We start from the raw sequence: 15,814 nt of genomic DNA, 5'->3' as shown, positions 1-15,814 counted from the left end.
TTTCCTATGTCTGAAAGAAGGAAAGGGATAATTTCTATCTCATAGGGTTTAAAAATGCAATGTTCATGAGATAAAACAGATACTATGCTTATAAGAGTACCCAACACATAATACTAAGTGAATATTAGTTATTATTTCATTTTTATATATCTTGATTTTGTGTTTGCTTCCCTTTCCTTCATTAGATTTCAAGAGTTCCTTAAATTTCTTTATACTGTGTCAAAAATGATGATCCTTGTCTCATTAATTTAAATGATTATTCTCTTTATGAATTGTGAGTGGTGTGCATAGTGCAGCTATTAACTTATTTTCATTCTTATTTAATAATGAAAACATGTAATGTTACAAATTTACTTTGAATGTAGCCTTAGCCATATACATTTTGATGTATAGTATACATATGCTCATTAACTTGTAAATAGATGTGATAATCTTTTAAATTTTTTCATTGCCCCAGTAACTAAGGAAAATGATTTAAATCTCTAGTTAATGGTTGTTTGAGGTTTTACTTTTCTTTTTTCTCTGGTTCAAACTTAGGCTAATATCTAATTATAATACATCTTAGTAAAAAATTATAGCATGTGCAATCTCTCTTTTTATAATTTATTTAGATATTCCTTGTGGTGTAGTCAGTTTTCAACTACATAGACAACAGATATTTAGGGAAAAAAACACCTTATAGTTCTATGTGCAAAGTTTAGTATACAGGGTTTATATTTCTGTTATAATTTTGTCAACTTAAGATCAAAATATCAAAATAACATTTGAATTAAGTATGTTGAATTCTTGCATTTTAGTTCTATTTATATGTGGTTTAAGTTCTTAAAGAATTTCTCTTTTAGATATGTTGCTCTCTGCCAGTTCATGAAGTTTCATACCTGTTATATCTTTATTATCTGTTGTTAAATAAATAATTTGTGCCCCTTCTTATGCTTTTTGCCTTGCAATCTATCTTGCCGGAGACTAAAACAATGATCAGTCTGCTTTAAAATTCTCAATTTGCAAATCCTTGTTTCCCATTGGAGTGCAGTAGAAAAAGATAGATAGAATTTGGTTAACCTCAAAGTAATATCTATGAGATCTAGAAACGTTTTTCTTTGCCAAAACCATTAAGAATTAGAGAATTCTAATTGGAGAATTAGCCCTATAAATATGCATATCAGGTTTTAGTTTGCTTTTATTAACTCATGTAACTTAGATTAATAGTTCTCAATCAATGAAAAGTGTGAGTTTTAAGACCTTTTTGCCTATCGCTGATTGAATTCTGAAGGTATTATTAGTAGAGAAAAAACACAACTTAATGTAAGCAAATATATCTATTATCTAAAAACCTAAACTCTTTTAACTAACCATCTAATACAGTAATTATACCTCACATGGTTACAGTCTACATATGTCTTGATTATGTATGGAAATAATGATAAAAGAGAGCTTGGATAGATGAGAATTGCATTTTAGTTTTTATTATCAGTCCTCTCTTTTTCTAATGTTTAAAAAGTTAGAAAAGTAGTAAGCTATTTTAGTTTGTGTCCACTTCTTTCATTTTATATCCAACATAAGGAAGTGCTAAAGAGCAGTAAACCAGGCCATTCTAGAAGACAGAGAAAGAAGCCTCTATAAACCATGTGTTCCACACCCATTTCCTGAATAATAGAGAAATGGACAGAAAAATAAAAGTGGAATTACTGAAGGACTAATATTGCCACTCGCTTCCAAGAGACTCAACAATGGGCAAAATTTACTTTTGTTGATTTTATAAACATATATTTAGAAAGCTCTAAGTTGTTCTTCCTCAAGGCCCTAAAACTGGGTTGAAATCTCTTCCTTCCAAAGGTTGAATTGGGGGAATTCTTTCCTACAGTTTTTGCGATAGAAAGTTAGTGGAAGCACAGGATGAAAAGCAGTATATACATGGAATGCTGCTGTCGGAAAGAAAAACTGAATATGAGACAACCAAAGAGCCAGCACCACTCTGGATAAATCAGGTGTGTTCAGCAATCTACGAAGATTCTCTGCACCCAGCCTCTCTTATATCTAATGCTGTCTGTAAGAAAACTGTAATTACCAGACGTGCCATTAGACTCTAGGGGAGGAAATCTTTAGGAGAGAGAGGGAGAAAAACCAAAAGCTACTTCTACAGATATATATAATTAAATGTAAGGAAAAGTATGGGAAAGAATCTAAAGTTAAGGTTTCACCTTCCCTACTTTCCATATATGTACTTAAGGGACCTCATAATCAGATAATTTTCTCCTTTTCAAGGAATAGAATTAATGGAAAAATAGCTTCTTTTGGTTCATGTTCATAGAATATAATGGTGTATCCCTTTGTGTACTAGGAGTCTGTCCAAGTTATGTCCAAGAATTTGATGTGTTTGTGCATAATAGAAAATACCTTGATATTTCCTAGTCCTAACTTTGCCACTCACTAACAGTAGGGTCCAACGTAACACAGAACTGGAAGGAATTTGAGGTCCCAACTTACTCTAAAATTCCTCACATTTCTTGCCGGAAAGCCTCTGTTGATCTGTCCACATCTGCACTCTTGTTTCCTGTCTGTGCCACCTTCCTCCCCTGCTTTCCCTCCATCCCTCTTCCTTAGTGAATCCAGTTTAAAGTCTCCATAGTGACCATTGCAGCCCACCTGCAGCACTAGGGAGGGATTGAAATAAGAAGAACGGGGAGAAGCAGCCAGGAGATCCTAGAAAGTGAGAGCACACCAACCCTGTCAACTTCTCCACACCCTGTCACCTTTTTAGCCAAGGGAATCAAGAACGGGATGAAGAAATTGAAATATTTTCTCATTTAGACACAAAGAAGCAGATACGATGGCTCACTTTTTTAGTGAGAAAGATAAAGCAAAACATTTTTTTTTATTTATTTCTAATAGGTTTGTGTCCTTCACAGGATGAGAGGGGCTAATAAACTGTGCAGAGATGACTCAAACAAGATTCATTAGGTCCATATTTCTTTCAGAGGCCTTTAAAAGTCTTATGATTTAAATGATATAAAACTAAATTTTGAAGTGACTGTTAAAACTATTTTTATATACTAGACAATTTTCTCAGGATTTATTCTTTTTGTCTCTCAGGCTCTCACTAGAGTTCAGTCATCGAGTTTTAGTTCACACGTGTGGATAAGCCTCCAACCTCTCCAAACATTTTAAAAATCTGTAAATTAAAGACATTTAAAAGGAATTCACATGATCTCATCTGGACTGCTGCTTGATCTTGTTTGATATTCTTTAGCGTTCTTTTTAGAATGGGTTAGTAGCAGAGGGGCTGTAACTGATCTCCTCATTTCAGCACTGGGAACGTGAGGCACTTTACGTTGGGTTCAGTTCTATTCTGTTATGCTACTCCCGTTTGTCAGTAGGTAGAAACTTTTCCCATTCCCCAGAAGGCAGTACCTTCTGTGAATAGTTGCTTTAGACAAGCATTCATTGTTCAAAGGGTTTGATTCTGCACTGAGCAAAAGCTACAGCATTATAAAGATGCCAGTTTAATTTTTTTTTAAGCTTGAATTTTTTAAAGCTAGAAAGGAACCCTCACTGTTGAGGCAGTCATGAAAGAAAACCTCTTTTCACAACCCCTGAAACAAGTGGATGAAGAGAGTAAGAGTGAAAGTGCAAAGACTGGGAACCTGGCTTTTTTCCAAGAAAAAGAAAAAGCCACAGTTAGAAGAAGTAATTGAACACTTTGGAAATCCCTTTGAAGACCTAATGCAGTGGAACTTTTTTAAATGAATAAAAGCTAAATGCATAATAATTCCATGTAAGAAAATATAAATGAATGTTTGAAGTAGTAAGTAATGAATTTATAAATGTTTAATGTAGTGAGACCAAGCAGTAGCACCCCTTGGTAATGTGTGTTTAGCATTAGCAATGCTGTTACTTGGAGGAGACAAATGAAAAACCTGGCAAAGTTTTACCTCTTGTTATTTTGTGTCTTGAATGCTTTGCCTGGTTCACAGTGATGATATTAGTTGTATCGATCACCCTTATTCGGTAGAATTTCGTGCACTTGGCAAACAAAATTTTTAACGTTGGTGAAGGCAAAATAATTAGACTTAACTATAAAAATGTCCCACTCTTTCATATTGTGACTAATGATACATTACACAAGCTTATATATTACTTATAATAACAGTCGAGGCAGTTGCATTTACATGGAAAATATAGGAATAGAGTTTAGCTCTGTTAATAGAACACATAATATGAAATTTTAATATCTTGCTACATGTGGTATTTCTTAGCAAAAAGGTATGGAAATCATCGATATTTGGATAACTTTGATGTAAAAGCAAATGTGTGTCGAGGACACTGGAGGTTGAGACCTAAAATGGAAAGAGCCTTGAGTGTTTATCACGCTGAAGGAGAATGTGTTTTCTGCTGAATGTGGTATATATATATATATATACGTTATGGTTTTAGTAGATCAGTTGCAGGCAATCTTCTCTAAATATTCCAATGAGTTGTGGTGGGTTTGTGTGTGTGTGTGTGTGTGTGTGTGTGCATGTGTGCGCGCACCAACTTTGTCTAGACTCATTTCTCTATCAACCTCAAATGACTCAATTTGCTGAAAGTTGGAGAATAACGTCAGACTCACCACCTGCACACATGCACACCTGCACATGCAGAGATGAGCAGGCTACTAGAGGTCGGCTTTGGAGCAATGATTTCACTTTGGACCATGTAGATGTTGCAGAGGAGTAATAAGTCAGTTAAAACATAGATATCTAGATGGGAGGAATAACTGATATGGTGGAGTGTCATAGAATTCCGAATCAGGAAAGAATACCAGTAACTACAGAATCTTAAGGTTAGGAGAGAGTAAATTAAATCAACTGTCCATCACATTACATTACCTTTCACTTTGAGGCTCCTTTCTAACTGGCGTTACATTGGAACACCACTAATTTCTGCTTCTTATTTTGAATTTTGTATGTGAATTGATTTCTCAGCCTGCCCCACAATATCTCCTCTGTATGGAAAAATGTTACCTCTTTCTTTTTTTTTCGAAGTGTGAAAATAAAGCAACCAGACTGATTTTCTTTTGTGAGTCATATCCGATCTCTAAAAGCAGTTCCTAAAATGGAGTTGCCAAAATATTCCACATCATGGCAGCATGGCTGGAGTAAGTTTATGAGGTAGATATTCTGAAAGATATTTCAGTACTCATTTTATAATCTCATATATCTCTATAATCACATGTTGAACTTTAATACTGAACTTTAGTAACTTTCATACAAAGACATAGGTAAAAGCACATGTGTTTATTGCTTGCACAGAACAATAACATGATTTCTTTGTTAGTAGATCTCATTCGGTGAAAGAGAGTCTGACAAAATTTTATCTTGTTCTTGCTCAATTATCCAAACACAAGGAATGGTCCTGATCTGAATTAAAACTATCTTTAGTGTCAAATTGAACAGATGGAAACTCACTTATGGAGAATCTTTTCTTGGAAATAAACTCTTTAATTCAATAAATCTATCTAATCCCAAAGTATTCCACAGAATATGAACACCTAGTTAAATTAATTTAAATACCAAAGAATATTTCATCAATAACAGTTACATTCTAATTTCAATTTATACAACATAAAACACTTAGAACCATTAAAGACACAAAGATTATTTTGAATTAAGTGCTTAACATCATTAACGTCAGTATAATATTCAAAAAAGGAATTAAATATTTAAGGAAATCCTTAATGTCTTCTTCCTATCAAAGGCTATTTGGCTTGCAGTACTCTCAACATCTCCAGAAATATTACCAGCTGGGCATTTATTGCACCAAAATCACAAATTCAATCAATTAAGAAAAGACCATTATAACACTGAGACAGAGTTTAAACAAAGTAAATAAGTGCTGTCATTTTGTTTTGCTTTGATTTGGCAAAATTATTATAAAAGTCCATAAGCATAGGCATGTAAGATACACATTACAATGTATTTTATATCTAGCTGGTATTAAATTTGCAGTTCACTAGTAATCCCACGGGATTTTATCACACAGGTACAGGAATAGGAGAGGACATATTGCTTTTGGTCTCATTTTAGAATTCACCTATTATGGTACATGAGTATTAATCTATTTTATAATGGTGTTGTTGAAGTAGATGCTACAACATGTTTTAGTAGATCATTCTAGTATTTAACTACATTTCCTGGCAAGAATTTATTATCTATTGTTCTTTAAAAGTCTCATGACACTTCTTAAACTATTCTCTCTGGGGATGGGTAAATTCTAATAATCATGCCATAGATTGTCTTAGAGATCATTAAGCCTTCTCTGCTCTAGATATTTTTAGCATTTCTATTTTCTCATGTATCTAGTTTTACAAACTCTTTCCCTCTTTACATTGTTCATTTCATTTTTGTCTATACCAAAGAAGCATCTGCTTCTTATCTGCTTAGAATCACCTGCTTCTTATCACCTTAGAATTATTCAAAGTCTCATGGAACTTCTTGATGCTTTGTATATATTATTCTCTTTTTTCCCATTTTATATTGTGAAACTTGCTTGCACTACATGATTCTGAGAACTTTTTCTTGCATGCTATGTAGCTGTCAACCTATGCCTTGTGTTTATGTTCTTCATTCCTTTTTTTTTTTTAGAAAAAAAGATTTTATTTATTTATTCATGAGAGACACAGAGAGAGAGGCAAAGACACAGGCAGAGGGAGAAACAGGCTTCTTGCAGGGAGCCTAGTGCAGGACTCGATCCCGGGACTCCAGGATCACGCTGTGAGCCGAAGGCAGATGCTCAACTGCTGAGCAACCCAGGCGTCCCTGTGTTCTTCATTCTTACAGTATCTAACTACTCTACATGGTTAATGTTATTTATGTTGTAATCCTCTCCTCTTGGATGCTTCTAATTTAATCATACTTAATTATCAGCAAATTCAGAAGGCTCTTAGCTTCCCCCCTGTTTTATTAGAAGCATTTTCCCAGAATACTTCTTCCCAGGAAACTAAAAAGAAAAAGTGAGCCAATGCTACTGTCAAGTTACTGAAAACAGAAGCACTATGGATTATCTAGCAAGCTGGAGATACTACTCTGTCTTATTTGATCTATATTCTGGAAGTCAAATTGATTTTAATCATTCCCATGGAGTTGCTGAATTAATTTAATAATTTAACTTATAATTGTGCCACAGTTATAATACTGTTATGATAGTATTCTAAGTATCTTTGGTTAATTTATCTCTTTTAATACTGGGGAGGAAGGAGTTAAAGTAGCTGGCCTATGATCCATTCACTCTCATTGTGAAAGAGCAAAAATGAGGATGTTGTGGGCAGAGGTGGGGAGCAGGTAGTTTGGCCTAATCTTTTAATAAATGAACCCATACTACTTAAAAGAAAAGAGATCTTATATATGAAATGCTCTTAGCAGGATATTCTTGGTTTAGGGTTATGACAATGAACCTAGAATCTGTAGGTTTATGGAGAATGAGAAATAGGGAAATTTGCTGACTCTATGGGGTGTCAAATATAGTTATTTCAGAACCTAAATGCCCCATTTAGTCAAATAAAGACAATGAAACATCACAGGGTTGTGGATGGATGAAGTTATGGATCCAGGGGTATACAAAGTGGGGAGCAATCAGTTTTTCCTTTGGAGAGAGAATTTGGAGAAGGATCCTGCAAATGACATCAATAATCTGTGCACAAGGTAGATGCACCAAACCACCTCAGCCAATCCTTTAGAGAATAGAACATTAACAAAAATTGCCATGTAGATTCAGGTTGGCAAGTAACTCATGGGGAAAAACAATCTATATAAGACCAATTAAGTAATTCTTTTTGTTATTTCAGCTCACTGGAAAAGCCTCAAAGTGAGATAATGGTATGACTTGAATATTTAAACTTGCAAACTCTTGGTTACACTAAGAATTGCTGCATATCTGGATCCATTTCCAATTTATAAGGTACAATTGCTGCCAAATGCACAAGGAATTTGGTGTAAAGATCCAGAAATACTGGCATCAAAGTGAAACAATTACTTCACGTTATTGTTAGCTTGGGTAATCCACTACTGAAGAAGTTGCTGGTCCATACCTGCTGTCTATGACAGAGAACTCATCCTACACCTCACTATTAATGTGATCACCATGATATTTGACTATGGTCTCATAGCTCCCTGGAAAACAAGTTTTCTAAGAGATGACCACCACAGCACCACCTGTCTGCTAGAGATGAGTGCTGAATGGAGGTCACAGAAAGCATCATACAGGATCATGTGGAAAGTGACGCATGTTTCCTTTGAGGATTGATCATCCCTTATCGGCAACGTCCAAATGGTCTGGAACTGGCACGTGAGTGCATGGTAAGGACAGCAATGAAAAAATGAAGTTGTGGATGGCATCATTATAGCAAGGAGCTTCTAGCAGTCTTTTCACCTCCTATGGGAGAAGTTGGCATAAGGTCTCCCCTTTGAAGTAACTTTTCATTGGCTCCCAGCATGCACACTTATCTACATTCCAAAAAATATGTATGCAAAAAGTAGTTATAATATATAAAAATGTCTGGGTCTTGAATCAATTTGATTAATATCCTATGATGCTTTCAGCTTATTTGTGACCAAGTTCCTACCAGAGGCATTCTTCATCTTTAGTTTTCACCTTAACAAACATGTACACACACACGCACACACACACACACACATACACACCTCCATCTCCTTTCCATTTCAATCTGCATTAGATATTCCTAAAGCTGAATGGCTATGAAATCACATCATTGAGATATCTAGTATGTAATCAAAGCAATATATTTATGAAGAAATGTGGGCATAGAACAACTGTTCTCAAAATATGTTCTTAGTTTGGCTACATCAGAATGCCCTAGACATCAGAATATTCTAGACTGTAAAATGTAGGTTCCTTGGCCTCATCCCAGATTTGGAGAATCAAGAAGTATGTATTTTTATCAAGTATTCCACGTAACTTCTATGAAAAATGATCAATAGAAAGAACATTGGTTTAGGTGTTTATGGAAAAGATTACTATCACATGAGTGTTTTTTTTAATCTAAGTAGACTTAGAAAAGTTATAAAGAAGTTCCATGTTTGAATTTCCTCATCTAAAAATAGAGCAATTAAATCGGACATAGAGGACTAGTCCAGGAGTTACTAGTACAATTCATTGTCTCGTTGCTCAGATGAAATGTTTTAAAATGAATTATCAAAACAAAAAATACTCTCTTAGATGATTTGCCTTGCAATTCTGTCATTTCTAGTGTGCTCTGGGAAGATTCCTATTGCCACAAGAGTAGCAAAACATAGGGAAGGAAAAAATATGTTTAATGAGGGGAATGCCAATGCTTATCTATTCCTGGCAACTTGCTCAGTACTCTAAGGAATTGGCAATGGTGGCTACTCCATCTAATAAAATGGGATGTGATCAGTATGTTAATGAGAAAAATATTGTTGTGCCTCTTTGAGCTCCAAGTCTAAAAACTTCTCAGGAATTTATATACAATTTAAAGAAATTTGAATTTTTAAAAAATGTTAGTGTTTGCTTTGCTTTCCACAACATTTTTCCTGTACGTATGTAATATATATGTAAACAACAGCCACAAAAACTGCTGTAAGTCTATTATTTTTTTAATTTCAATTATAAACCATATGCCTGAAATACTTTATTTGAAAGTTTGGCTTTGTATGTCATAAATTGCAAAATTGATTGGAAATCTTTACAAGTTGCAAGATAACAGAAAGAAATAGAGTGTTGTCACAAGATAATGGCCACTGACTGTGAGATAAATGTCAAGGCAAAGTCATGGCAAAGTCTGGCCATTTATCAAAAGTAAACATTGAACAAAAAGTAGGATACATTTATCAAGCAACTGTTCTAGTCCAAAAATTTTATTTTTCTCATCATAGCTGATGTATGATTTAGATGCTGTCATTTCACCTGCCAGATGTTTGTGCAGCTAAATGACTTGGGTCATTGCCACCTTATTTAGAATTATATAACCTTGATTTTTTGAGTGATGATTTTGTTTAGTTCAATAAATACCTTATAGTAAGAAAATAATTAAGAAAGTTAATTGATTTGGCTGAGTTTTAGTTTCTTTTTCTTTCCACTTAGAATAATTTTATGCCCTATCTATTACCTAAAAGTGGTTTAGTAAGATTCACATTAAAATGCATGTTCAAAGGATCAGTAGGGTAGAAATTCAAATAAAGGCTATAACTGAGGAGAATAATACTCAAAATTATTTTAATATAGGCATAGAGATTCTAACAAGCAGAGCAATCGCTTCTACGCCTATTGTCCCTGACACGTGTGGCCTGTTGAATCACAGTATCATTTGATCCTGATAGCTTTATTGTCACCTGTAGTCATTTATACCCATCACCGCTCCTAAATTACTGTAAAAAGAGACCACCATTCTCCTAATTTAATTTAACAAGTTCTTCTACGTTCCAACCATGATGGTGAATTTGGAATCCATTTAACTTCCATAGACCAGCTTTCTCGAATGGAAAGCAAACCCCCAGTAATTATAAGCTAAAAGCATATGGGGGAAATCTTTGTATAACTAATACAAGTATATATACTTTATTTTCAGAACTACTTTATAATGATATTACTTAGAGTATAAAAATAGCAAAAACATTTCTCTTCTAGCCTGTATTTAAGGTGGCTGAGTATAGTGTACACATTCCAGAATTGCCCAATTCCTGCATCTTTCATACTCATCCTCTTTCAGTTGTAAGAGAGGCTGATCTGGGTTAATGAACATCAGGGACCATAAAATATGGTTACCTAAAGCTTTTAGGTCCTTCCTTCATTGCATTCTTCCTTCATTCATCTTTTCAACCAAAACACATCAAGTAACTGTGAAGTGTGAGATATTATATATTTTAAGGTAAAACATATACAATGAATACTATACAATCTTTCCATTGAGAAATTCTTAGCCCAATGGTTAGGGTTATATGTGTATATGTATGTATTTTTTCCATTAGGCTGTGAATATATATATATATATATATATACACACACACACACACATATATATACACACATATATATATACACATACATATGCATATGTACATATATGTTTAGGTAAAGATAAATAATTCAGTACAACTGTGAGCATATGTTTGTAGTAGAGTTGAGGAGCAAGTGGGCTATGTCTGGAAATAGAAAACAACTTTAGAATATAAAAGATCTTGTGTACTTTGCCAAAGAGTTTGAATTTTATTCTATAGGAAACAAAAAGCTAAGGAAAGATTTTAAAATTAGGAATGATTGTATCATGCCTGGCTATGCTGAAGGAATCATTGAAGCAATAAAATATTAGAGATCTTAAGTCTTTGCCACTCTTTGAGAGTTGATGGTTACTTGAAAAAATAAAGCAGTAGTAGAGGTGATAAGAAGGACATTGACTAAGTATATATAAGATACCAAATTGACAGGCCTTGGTAAATGATTTAGTGATGTAAGAGAAAGGAATGACTCAGGGATGACTCTGATGTTTTTAGCTTTCAACCATAGAATTGTAGTTAAAAATAAATAAGTAAATAATAAAAGATAAAAACAGACTTTGCATTGAGATTTTAAAGCTAGATTCACCACTTTTTATTTTATCAGTGTGACCTTGGGCAATTTGCTCAAACTCTTTGTGCCTAATTTTTTAACTTATAAAACAAGTATACTAATTATTTTTAACTCATCAGATTTTTGTGAGGACTAATGAATTAACATATGCAGTCCTCTTAAAATGGTGCCTGGAATATTGTAAATGTTGAATAAATGTTTCTCCTTGATATTATTATTATTATTATTATTTTATTATTATCGCAGAAGATCATTATTATCACTGCCATGATTCCATTACACAAAATAAAGAATTTCAACTAAGACAATGATTTTGAGGAAAAGATAATCCCGTTTTGGACTGATCAAACATTTTCTTTAAACATCTAAGTTAGAAATGACAAGTAGGTTATCAGAAATACAGTTCTGGAAAGAGATGATGGCTAGTATATAAATTTGGAAGTCAGCCATATACAGGTCACATTTGAGGCTATGAAATAGCTTGGATTGCCCAAGGGGAAAATATTAAAAAAGAAGAGAAGAGAGGAATTATGAAAAACAAATCAGTCTTCATGGAAATACTAATATTTAAGCAATGAGTAAATAAGCCATCATAGTACCCTGAAGACCAGTCAGAGATACAATGGAAGAATGTGGAAAGATGAGTAAGATAACCAAATAGATAGGGCTCCCCACTCCCCTAAAAAAATGAAGAAACCTGAAGAGTGCTCATTGGAATTCAACAAATGATTTTGGTGAATGAAGTAATTAACTAATTTGATAATTGAGAAGTCATTGGTGACATCGCAAGCTATTTCCATCTGTTCCTATCATATCACTTGGCATGTGAATACACTGAAAATAAGTATTAGACTAAAAAAGCAATTTAAGCAATATTAGGTATGCAGTTTAGATTTCAGTGGGCTAAGTTATTAGTGAAGAAATGAGAAAAGCTATGCTTTGGTAAAAATATAATTGTAGACAGATTTTTCTATTAAATTGAGTTATAGTGCTATCTAAATTTGTTCCATACTATTATTCTCATCATTGTAAGAGTATATGAGTCAGCAAATTTTGTTCATAGGCTGAAAGAAAACACTCCTATATGGAGAAACTATGGAGGAAAGAAAAGTAAATTTTTTGAGTCAAACTGGCTGGATATAAGAACATAAATAAACCTAAGATTTTCTATACACAAGTAATAATTTGAAATTACAGTGGAAAAACGATTTCATTTATAGGAACAACTGTGAAATATGTTCACTAAGAATCACTTTAATAAGAAATAAATGATACCTAGTATATTTTGCTTGGTTTAATGGAATGAATAAAGAAGTTCCTGATGGGAATATTGGAAAAAAAAATATTTACTATCAGATTTTTTCCTACACTTAATCTCAATAGGATACCTTCAGGAAATTTAAGAATCTATCCTAAAATTCATATAAGCAAACCACCTTTGGTAAGGTAATTTGGAGAAAGATGAGTAAATAGCTAGACAGAACAAATTACTAAAGCACATTAAAAAATAATTAAAACTCAGAAATTAAAGAAAAATTTTAAAATTTAAAAATTTCAACGAGCATACTCATAATAAATTATAAATTATTCATTAATTTAGAAACATAAATAGCTAATGAAATAAAGAATATTTAACTTCATTAATAATGAAAGATATACAAATAAAAAGCACAGTGAGAAATATTCTTTTCCTTTTTTTATTAATTGATTTAGGAGAGGTACTTGTTATATTTGACAAAAATAACAATATACTTTAGATGTTTATGTTCTTTGTCCTTGTAATTATATTTCTATAAAGCTATTTTAAGGAAACTGAATTATAAAAAAGACATTTATTTAAATATGCAGTACTTATTGAAACATTATTTATAATAACAGAATATTATTGGAAGCAATCTAAATGCCCCACAAAACAAGAAAAGTTAATTATGGCAATCCATATCATGCAATATCATGCAGGCATTAAAATCATAATTACATGGGAAATCATTATGAAAAAATGTTTAGCAAAAAGCTAGATGCAGAAATACATAAGCAATTTGATTTAAACCAGGAAATATGTAATATATCATAGCTATTTCAACCATTGGGGGGAAGGGAATCTGATTTATGCATTGCTTTGCTAAGGATACAGTAATTTAAATAGAAAAATTGAAGTGTATGTAATTAGAGGTTTATCAGATAGCTATTAGCCTACTCACTTAAATTCAATACAACTGTTTATTTTTTTAAATACAACTGTTTAATACCACTCTCTAGACTAAAATAAATATAAGCATTTTCCAAAAAATTGACAAAAAATGATATTAAAACAATGCCAGTTAATTAAAGTATTAATACACATAGAATAAATTTTTTAAGATATAATTTTGCATTTTATGAACCAATTTAAAGTAAATAAGATCTTCAAAAGGTAGTAGAAGAGTCTCCAGAATCAGAGCAAGTGGTCAAATTCTGACAGTTGATGTGTCTCCAGTAGGAACTGCAGGTTAGAGGTTCTTCTCTAGAGGAATAGATCCTAGAACAGTATCCTTAAATGAGGATTCATGTGGACCTGTCTGGGAGCAAAATACCTTAGGTGGAATTTGTTCTAGTTGGCTGACAAGAGATCGAGTGTTTTGGGAGGTGGGAATTGTAAGAAGGATGATGAAAAACAAGATGTGAATTTAAGCATTCAAAATAATTCTCACCTATTTGCCTAAATATCATGATTATTAATTTTCTACTACTTTTCTTCAATCCAATAAAAGATCACAAGAAAAAAGATCTGGAAGTGAAAACCGTTTTGTTTGTGGACAATTAATTATGTAGAAAATGAAGTACAGTAGTCATTTTACTGAAGAGTTTGAAGAACACTGAGCTACAATTCCAGACATATGGAAGCTTTGCCAGTTTAACTCCTGCTGCATAAACAAACTTGAGGAAGATTCACAGTTGTTCTAAACTTTAGTTTCCTCAACTATAAAATAAGGGATTTGTTTTTAAATTATCACTAAATCCTTTCCATTCTTAAATTTCTGTGACCCTAATTCCAATTACAGCCACTTCACAGTTACGGCAACAATAATACTTCATTTATTGTTACTATTTAACTCTAGTACAAGATCTTTTCCATACATTATTCTATTTAATCTTTGCAATGACTTTATAAAGCAGGTTCAATTATAAGCTTCATTTTTAATGAGAAACTAGGGTTTGGAGAGGTTAATTAGCTTGCTCAAGGTCACATAGCTGCAGTTGGCAGAGTAAAGATTCAAACCCAACTGACTGCAAATCCTGAACTCAGAACTACTGGACTATACTTTCTCTTTATTTCTAATATATATTTTCTAAGAAACTAGAGCTTATTAACAGCTAGTTGCAAGCATGTGAGATGTTTATTTAATTCACTTGACAACATAGAAAGTTGTGTCTTAATAACTGTTATTTTCTACAACCACCTAGTAGATTGTCCTATAAATTTATCTTTGTTGAATATACTTAAAGAATTTTTTTCAAGAGAATATTAAATCGTTTATTGATTACACATGATAATGGGTGATATACAAGCTTTAATCCCTTCTATAATTTTATCTGATATTATAATTCTATTTAGATATATTGTATAGAATGTGCCAACAATCATAATAACCAAATAAACTCCAGGACTTTGCTTGGTTGACCCTTTTAACGGTGAACTCCAGGTCACAACATGTTAACTGTCATTTCAACCACACCAAGGTTTGTGGAGACAATGGCTTCTGTGCCCAAGCAGGTTGCAAATAAATTTTGAATGGAACTGGAATCACCCTGAAGGAATTCTAACTTCACACTCTTGGGGTAGTTTACCAAGATGGCTTCAGAGTAGACTGACTTTTACACAGCACATTTAAAAAGACACATTTATTCAGCGTCATGATCAGACTATTACATTTAGCAATCAACAGCTGGGTGCAAAAAAAAAAATCTACATTAAAAACCCTTTGTTGGAATGCTTTACACTTTCCACAGAACAGAAACTAAAATAACTTGTTATACAGTTAGTCACAAATACAGTCCTTGAGTTTTTTGCCCATACACATGAGTATTGTCTAAAACATGTCTTCTTTGTAGCAGCTAGGCCCTCCTACCACTGTGCTTGGCTGAGATCACACATCTGTTGTAACCTGTAGCTTCCCTGTCACTTCTCTGGCTCGCCTCTCTTTCTAAGCTTTGTTTCCAGGCGTAATGAAAACCTTCTGCCACTGCCATAGCTTCT

The sequence above is a fragment of the Vulpes lagopus genome, chromosome 1 (assembly GCF_018345385.1).
Source record: "Vulpes lagopus strain Blue_001 chromosome 1, ASM1834538v1, whole genome shotgun sequence".
Taxonomy (NCBI): Eukaryota; Metazoa; Chordata; class Mammalia; order Carnivora; family Canidae; genus Vulpes; species Vulpes lagopus.
This window is presented reverse-complemented; position numbering follows the sequence as displayed.